Source organism: Notothenia coriiceps, unplaced genomic scaffold (genome assembly GCF_000735185.1).
Source record: "Notothenia coriiceps isolate Sejong01 unplaced genomic scaffold, NC01 NC01_scaffold00030482, whole genome shotgun sequence".
Taxonomy (NCBI): Eukaryota; Metazoa; Chordata; class Actinopteri; order Perciformes; family Nototheniidae; genus Notothenia; species Notothenia coriiceps.
In genome coordinates, this window is record NW_011363183.1 from 43,048 (window position 1) to 51,365 (window position 8,318).

The window sequence follows — 8,318 nt, forward strand, 5'->3', positions numbered from 1 at the left end:
GCGCTTTAGTTTACATGAGAGAGTGCGTGTGTGTGTGTGTGTGTGTGTGTGTGTGTGTGTGTGTGTGTGTGTGTGTGTGTGTGTGTGTGTGTGTGTGTGTGTGTGTGTGTGTGTGTGTGTGTGTGTGTGTGTGTGTGTGTGTGTGTCTTAGAAATACTTTGTTAAGCTGATTTGTATGCCACAGCAGCTCTGTTGTTTCCAGGCTTCCTGTAGCCTCGGTGGTCAGTTTCTTCACTGCTTGAGAGATTTAAAGGTTTTCCGGCACAGGACATGCCTAACTGCCTTCTAACTAACTCTCCTCTTTTCACGATTCCATAAAAGAAACTACAGTGCATAACAATGAGGGAGTGTAGTCTCCCCTCTGTGCGGGGAATAGAGTATTTCTGATTGTGCATTACATAAAAAGAAGACTGAGTGTTCAACATGAGAACTTTATTTAAACATCTATTATAAATCCTGGAACATGTTGCTAATATAGGCCTGGAGTATTTGAGTATGTACTGTTATTTAGGAAAGCAAAGAGATTGTAATCTAAAGCGAAAGCTGAATGCATGTTTTCCCAGGAGAAGCCATGTCAACTGGTTCCATCGTGGCAAAAAGCTTTTATCGCTGATGACACTCACTGTAGCTTTGCAAAATGTTACTGATCATTCACAGCCAGCGCTGGACCACCCCACGGAGCAGATCCTGTTCAGTGGAAAATAGCGAGCATCTGTTAGCACGTGTAAAACCAACAAGACAACAGGTCATCATCCACACATGAGATGGTTGGTTCCAGGGCATCTGCTCAGACTGGAATACAGTAATTGAGGGTAGAGTGCTTCGGGGAATTGTTCTTTTGGGGAATTTACTACTGGCAGTGTTAGTAAGCAGAGTTTGGCACTGGGAGGCGTATAAAACATTAATTATAATTCCCAGTGAATCTATTATTTATTATGTATCAAAATGAAGATGCAAATGTATCTGCAAAGTATTTTCTGTTATGTCCTCTGTGGACAGTGGGCACGATCAAACCACTTTACACAGAGCTGAAATAATTCATCACAATTTGCACTTTAAACATGTATTTGAAATGGCCATGCAGTAATCTGTAACACACTTTATTCTTTAATACTGTAACATTTGAAACATAGAAAGTTTAGTTTGCTGCTGCTATACGAGCAGAAGTCAAATGTGGTCATTGCTGCCAACTGTAATGACGATGGCAGTAAAGATGATATTGGCAGCCTGTCAGATTGAAGTCAATTGAGGCAAATCCAGCCGCCATCTGATTTTATTTTGCCTGGCAGAGACAGTTATTTTATTGGGCGCACAGGCTATTTGACACAGTTGATGGTAATGGAAGGATTTGCAATTTGTTTGTTATGCATGCTAACAATACAAGGTGAAGATGCAAACATGTGCCAGTTTGCAATTTGAGCAGGCATGAAGGAGAAACGCTTTCTGTGTGTCTGTCTCTGTTAAAGGAGTGCATACAGTATGTTTATGTATTTTTTATGTGGCTGGCACATGTTGATTTTTTTGGTGGCTATGCAACCAGTCACAATAATGACTTTGTGGTCAGTGCCCGGGAAGGATTTAATTAACTGTCCCCTGTCTGGTTAGATAATTTGTCAATAACGCACAAACACAGACACTCACTTTCAAACACACAAAGAGTAAGTCAATTTGTTTGCCATGCTCTCACTAATGCCGAGGTTAAAATGTACTCACAATGACTAGCTGCAGCAGGGAAGTCTTGAGTGACACGGCTCAATAGGCAATGATAGAGGAGTATTGAGAAATAGACGGGAACAGATCATGGTGTGGGTTCTGTCTGCCCACGGAGAGAAGATACTGTTGTTTATTTTACTTTAAATTGCTTCATCAGTGTTGAAGCACACTGTATGATCTGCTCAGCCCCACTCGAAACACAACAGTAATTATGTTTTCTTCTTTTTTTTCCTGCAGGTTCAAGGTTTGATCTACACACAGGGAAAGGTACAAAAAAGTCTTTCATTTCCAGATTTTTCTCTGCATGCAAAAGGTGATGGGGGGGGGGTTTGATGGGCATTCAAATGTAGACTGTGTGTTCAGGCTGTGGGTGGATGGATATTGAGGCATTACAGGGGAGATTTGTGAACCAGTTTGTCGTTTTTTTCCCACTGAACACATGCACACACACACATTTAGCGCAGCCTGTTATCCTAATCATGGTGAACATACAATCTGGATTAGGGGTGTCTTATAGTATCAGCTATAATCACACACAAACAAATCCTTCAATACTTTAGTACACTTGCACCTGCTGCAAAATGGTAACTGCCTCTACTGTAAATAACGCCTTTCTAGTCTGCAGAGCACTCAAAGTGCTTTACAACACATGCCAACATTCACCCATTCATACACACATTCATACTGCCTAATGGTGATAAGGCACTAGCTAGTGAGGCATACCACTCCCTAAATAAAGGATCTAGGTGTGTGGTGCAGTGGATTGTACGTTGGTGTTTGTTCAAACCCCACTGCAGTCAGCATGTCGTTGTGTCCCTGGGCAAGAAACTTCACCCCAAAATGCTCCTGTGGGGATTGCCCACAGTATTGAGTATGTAAGTCGCTTTGGATAAAAGCGTCTAACAAGTGACATGTAATATAAAAAAAAAAATCTAGATTATGTCAATGTGTAATATTATGTGTTAGTTATAGCATGCAGTATGTGTTTCAGGGGTGTCAAACTCAATTTCATCGCGGGCCACATTAGAATTATGGTTGCACTCAAAGGGCCGGTGGTAACTTTAAGACTATATAAATATACAAAGATAAATATACATAATAAATATAAAATAATGTATTATTTTACAATATTTCTTCTGCATTGGATTATTATCGGATAGGGTAATAACTTCATAATTAACTACGTCTGAAAGCAAAAGTCTAGGGAAAATAATTGCAAGTCTCTTCATTGCGCATGTCACAAAATGAGATGCATTGTGGGACATATAGTTTATGGGCAACGTTCTCCTGTAAAGCGGCACGTAACATTATAATAAACTTATTATATTGCAAGCTCTTGTGGGGCCACATAAAATGAAATGGCGGGCCGGATTTGGCCCCCGGGCCTTGAGTTTGACACCCCTGGGTTAAGTCTAAAGAAAATCATATCCCTTCCAATTGTCGTTTTACTAAAAATACAAGAGTAATAGCAGCATTATCTAAACTGAGATTTGTTGTTTATAGCCGTTTAGGGTTTTGCCATCTAGGCAGCATTTGATCATTATGCGGATGGTGGACATACAGCTCTTTTTGGTCTATTTCTGGCAGATGGAGTCTGTAACGGTTTATGTCTGCGTCCGTCCCTCTGTAGATCCCAGAGTATTTTAGTCCAGAATAATCCCCACCATCTGCTGTCTCCTCTACTACGTTTTAGTGCTCAGCATCTCTCCCTATATCCGTCACTCTAGTGTATACACCATTTCCTCTTCCTGTTTTCTCTATATATTACGATGATCCGTCGCAGCTGTATCTTTTAATTGTGATGCCTCACTTCCCCTCCCATTCAGGCTCTCAATCTCCATCACCTTTTCTTCTCCTTCCTCTTCTCAATCTCAATATGACTGCTCCTTCTGTCTAATGGGTCTTGATCCATGATCTCTTCCCCTTCCTCCTTTGTATATTTGTTTTTCGTCTGTACTTGTTTAAATCTCTGGATGAGCCTCTACACTCTCAGTGTTTGTCTCTTGATCCATTTCACTCCCACACCAACCACTCTCCACAAGCTGTCAAATCCTAATCTGGGCATCATGAGAACAGACTATACCCTCTAGTTTCTAATGAAACTCCTAAAAATCCACTCTGCTAGGAACAGAGTTTAAAGTTGAAATGCGTCTCTGTTGCTTAATCACTATAACTAGTAAAATACTAAATTGTTTTATGTCATTCAAATTAAAGGAATGCCTTAGCTATTGTGAAACGGCTATTGTGTAAGCAAATACATGTAGCGATGCCCAAATAAAGCAATCAGCTGCTCAACATTAAAACGTTGTATTGTTGTTTTGATATCTGAATCAGTTTGTGACTAAAATATGACAAATATTAGATTTTTTTAAACCTCTAAACTACTTTCTTTCTGTCAGAGGGTCGAATGACTGACTAGTTTCCCCACTTTAGTTGTTCTCTGGCAAATGACGACTGCAGAAACAAGAGTTCACGACTGTATCTCTTATTTCCTCTGTCCTCCTCTGTCACAGTGATGCTCCAAGGGACGATGGCCTCTATGTCAAATGAATTAATCTGAGAACATGACGAGAACACTTAACCTCAGAGTAGAGACATGTACATATGACATTGATGAGCTCTACTTAGGGGCATCAGTGTGCTATAATGTGAAATGTAAAAGCACTGCATGTGTCACTGTGTGGCTCACAGCTATCATAATGTAAGCAACAAAAACACTGACAGGTATGACATCCACACCTCAGTGACGCGGTTCACAGCCATGTTCAGCACAGTTTTGTGCCAGCACACAGCTGGATTAACAATGACTGAATGGATTAGGGAGAGAGTCAGACAGAGACAGAATGATAAAACACGTTGACTCTTGTGTCAAGTGGGTATTTGATAAAGCCGGATACCTTAAACAGATACCGATAATACCCGAGATCATCATATTTTGGCTCGACTGCCAATGACATCACATAACCATGCACTCCACATGTAGAACACACACACACACACACACACACACACACACACACACACACACACACACACACACACACACACACACACACACACACACACACACACACACATGCATTCATAAACACATGGTTTGTATGTAAGGATAGACAAACCACTAGCAAAGAATGCTGTAAATTCTTTGGTGTGTGCAAACCCCCTTTTTTATGTGTGTGTGTGTGTGTGTGTGTGTGTGTGTGTGTGTGTATGTCTATGTGTGTGTGTGCCGGGTCCTCTGGCTCTGGGCTTTCCTCTCACCCTGCCTGTAATGGTCCATGCAAGTCCAGCCTAATGGGGTGGACACTGGTGTCAACTTCATTACTTTACATCTCCCGCCAAGATGAAAAGTCTCTCCATGCCCGCACTTTGACCACGCTTCGTTAGCGTTCTCTGGCCCTCCTGCCCGACTCCAACCCAAACAGGAAAACTATTTCCAAAAATGTGTTTGTTAATAAAAGTATTATGAGTTAATATGGAAAAGGATAGTCACAGAAAATGAGGCTAATTTGTTCACGGATGATCCTGGCCATTTCAGAATGAATCACTAGCATCTTTTCAGCTTGGCAAAGTGCTTATAGGCTTTAATGTTGCTCCCAATGCCCTTTTAATGTTTGTTAAAATGTTTGAAATAAATAAAATGTAAAAAAAGACAACAAAAATAAGATTTGAGACACAGTACAAATCCCGATTATAATTCAAATTAAACCGAAATACAAATGAAATACACATACTGTAGAACGCTCTTTCATCCAAAATGTAGCAAAAGTTCAGATTTAAGTTATTATAAGCTTAAAGTCCCGATATATTTACAGCTTGAACTAAGAAAGAAGTTTTCCAAATAAAACCCTTACAGTATACTGTATGAAGAACAGTATGCGTGGTACCTCTATATAGTATAATAGCATCTCTGAGGATACAGTACAGATGTTTAGTGCTTCCTGAGTCTCCACAGACAGAGACACATGGTTCTTTATGTCCACTGCAACATCTTTGTCATCTTTCATCTTCTGGCCTGCGCCTATAGGCAGAGAGTGAGCAGCAGGCGGTGTAATTCTGTTCTAAAGCCCCTAGTTAGGCATGCATATATTCCTATTATAGTCAGCGCTCCCGGAACAAGACAACAGAGAGCAAACAGAATGACCTTGAAATATTTATCCCCAGCCTCGCTTCGGAGAATTAAGTTTGGTGTCAGGGGCAACTCGCAGCTATCCAGCTCTACTTTGTGTGGAAACATGCATGCCCATACACACTGATGCAAACACACACGTCCTCCTTTAGCGGGTTGTGAGACAAACGACTCATGTACCATCTTGCAGTGTTGAATATTAAAGGCGGTCAGGGAGGCTAGGCTTTGATTGGGACAATAAAGGCTGATGAACAGGATCTTAGAGCATGGGAGAGGAGATGGTGTGTGTGTGTGTGTGTGTGTGTGTGTGTGTGTGTGTGTGTGTGTGTGTGTGTCACAGTGCAAGGGGATACAGCCAAAACCCTGAAGTGGAAGCCAGGAGCTGCCCGGCCCAGAATGCTGTGTGTGGTGTGGGCGAAGGGGAGGGTGAAGAAGGCTAAAAGTGACCCAGTCCAACAAATGTGGGTCATAAATGATGATACGAATGGGGTAAATGTGTTAAAACTTTACTTGCACTGCTCGTTTGTAACCTCTGGTAAGTATTGGTGGTTGAAGATATCATTGAAATGTTAGCCAAAACGATCAAACACCTGCTTTTATGATAATCATTAGCATGTATTGGAGTCGTGTTGCTGGCTAGTTGATGGACTAATGTTAATCACTTCCTAATTAACTTTTTCTTTGTGATTTAGGGTGCTTAGCAGTTAGCTTCATAAAACAGTTGTTTTATGCTTATAAAAGCTGTTTGCTCAAACACATTTATGTACTGTATATGTGTTCAAACTTTATTTACACTGTTATCTGTTGTTTTCCTCCTTATATCTGCAGTTAGTATGTTGAAAATATCATCAAAATGTTAGCCAAAACTATCGCTACGCTTTCATGTTATTTACATATCCGGCAGACACATATCCGGCAGACACATATCCAGCAGACACAGAGCAACATTAGCATACCTGTATATTCACATTATATACAGCTGAAACAATTAGCCAATAAAACAGGCTATACAAATCTCAGGTTTAACTAATTTATGATTAACATTTGCACTCTTTTCGAGTCGTGTTTCTGGCCATCTGAAGGAATGATGTTACTTTCATTGTATGTTATCTTTGTCTTTATGTTTTATAGGTTCAAATATTTAGCTAAAAAAGATTGAAAGGCAATGAAGAGCTCAGGTGAGCCACCATGTACAGCTGATAAAGACAGTACTGCGATATACTTTTTTACCTTGATATATATCTCAATATATATAAAATAAAATAAACGTGTTTCAATTTCTAGTCTGTTTCTTAAAACATCCAAAAATGTAGAAGTTGACTCCAAAGCGTTCAAACCTTTAAATGTCATACTGTAAGTTCATCCCTCAAACAACATATTTGTCTTTACACATAGTCATTTGTTCAAAGCTTAATATACTCATGGTTTAAACTGAGTTTTCATACTAATTATTGTATTTTATGACAAGATTGTGGCCCACTGTCCAAACATAAATATCCCTTTCCACTTTCAATATAAGCATTTACTTACAGTAATATCAACTAAATTCTCTATTTCTATCCCTCTCCTAAGAAAAATCAACCTTTTGGATTTATTTGGAGATATTCTAGCTAATGATCCATCACAGCATATCTGAAGGGACTGCTGTACAGGAGACATGATTGAGGATTGGCCAGCAGCCTCTTTGTTGTACTTATGTAATTGTCATGTTCATAGGGAATTTTTTATTGAAACACTAACAAAGCACATGTCCACAAATTAGCTTCACTTTCTCCCATTCAACTTCTCATTGTCTGCAATGCCTGTGAGGGCTTACAATAAATGGATGATTGGAGAGGAGAAAGGAAAAGCAATGGGCTGTGTGTGTGTGTGTGTGTGTGTGTGTGTGTGTGTGTGTGTGTGTGTGTGTGTGTGTGTGTGTGTGTGTGTGTGTGTGTGTGTGTGTGTTGTATGTTGTGTGTGTGTGTGTGTGTGTGTGTGTGTGTGTCTGTGTTGTATGTTGGCAGTGAGGTAAAGAAAAAGCCTGCTGGATTGTTGGAGCACAGTGGAAGGATGCCTGCCAGTTTCTACGCCACCGGGACTCTCTGACCTGTGTGTGTGTGTGTGTGTGTGTGTGTGTGTGTGTGTGTGTGTGTGTGTGTGTGTGTGTGTGTGTGTGTGTTTTTGATTGCGTGTGTGCAACTGAACTCAAAAACGGAAAACCTCCGCCCGGTCCTTTAGAGTTCACACTCAACGTTTTGCTCCTCTGCTGTGTGTGAAACTGCACATGCTTCTGCCCTGTATTCAGTGTGTGTTTCATCGGTATGTGTGTGTGTGTGTGTGTGTGTGTGTGTGTGTGTGTGTGTGGGAGGCAAGCAGATGAAGACGGCGCTCGCCTCATATTCAATGTGATCTGCAGCCTCACCTCTGTCATTATATATAGCATAGGATCCAGCTCCATGTTTCATTATGCATTTCCTTCCACTGCTCCGTATTG

At 40.6% G+C, this 8,318-nt stretch overlaps 1 long non-coding RNA gene across 1 annotated transcript in view; it reads left to right on the plus strand.

Moving 5' to 3' along the window:
* LOC104959579 (uncharacterized) overlaps nucleotides 1-4,018 on the plus strand; it is a 16,023-nt gene extending 12,005 nt beyond the window's left edge. Inside the window, exons 2-3 of the long non-coding RNA XR_799887.1 lie at nucleotides 1,951-1,980; nucleotides 3,540-4,018. This is a non-coding gene — a long non-coding RNA (uncharacterized lncRNA). The remainder of the gene's footprint in view (nucleotides 1-1,950; nucleotides 1,981-3,539) is intronic.
* Nucleotides 4,019-8,318: the final 4,300 nt, after the last annotated feature.